Source organism: Lepisosteus platostomus, chromosome 3 (genome assembly GCF_059453375.1).
Source record: "Lepisosteus platostomus isolate fLepPlt1 chromosome 3, fLepPlt1.hap1, whole genome shotgun sequence".
NCBI classification, from domain to species: domain Eukaryota; kingdom Metazoa; phylum Chordata; class Actinopteri; order Semionotiformes; family Lepisosteidae; genus Lepisosteus; species Lepisosteus platostomus.
This window is the reverse complement of record NC_142613.1, coordinates 6079338-6079574: the sequence shown is the minus strand read 5'-3', so window position 1 is coordinate 6079574 and position 237 is coordinate 6079338.

Below are 237 nucleotides of genomic sequence, written 5' to 3'. Positions count from 1 at the left end.
AAGTTTTGAAATCAAATCCAACAATCTGCCATCGGGGCTCAATAATAAAACTGGCAAGACTGCAAGTTATTTTTATTTAAAGTAAAACCAGATATAGTCTCCTTTCAAGATCATCCTTTTTTTTTTTTTGCGGGGTGTCTCTTTAACTCCAGAGCCTGTCTGATCGGCCACACTTCACAGCTCCTCCCCTTGGGCTGGGAGCAATTAAAGACAGCACAGTCTGTTCAAGACCTGCAC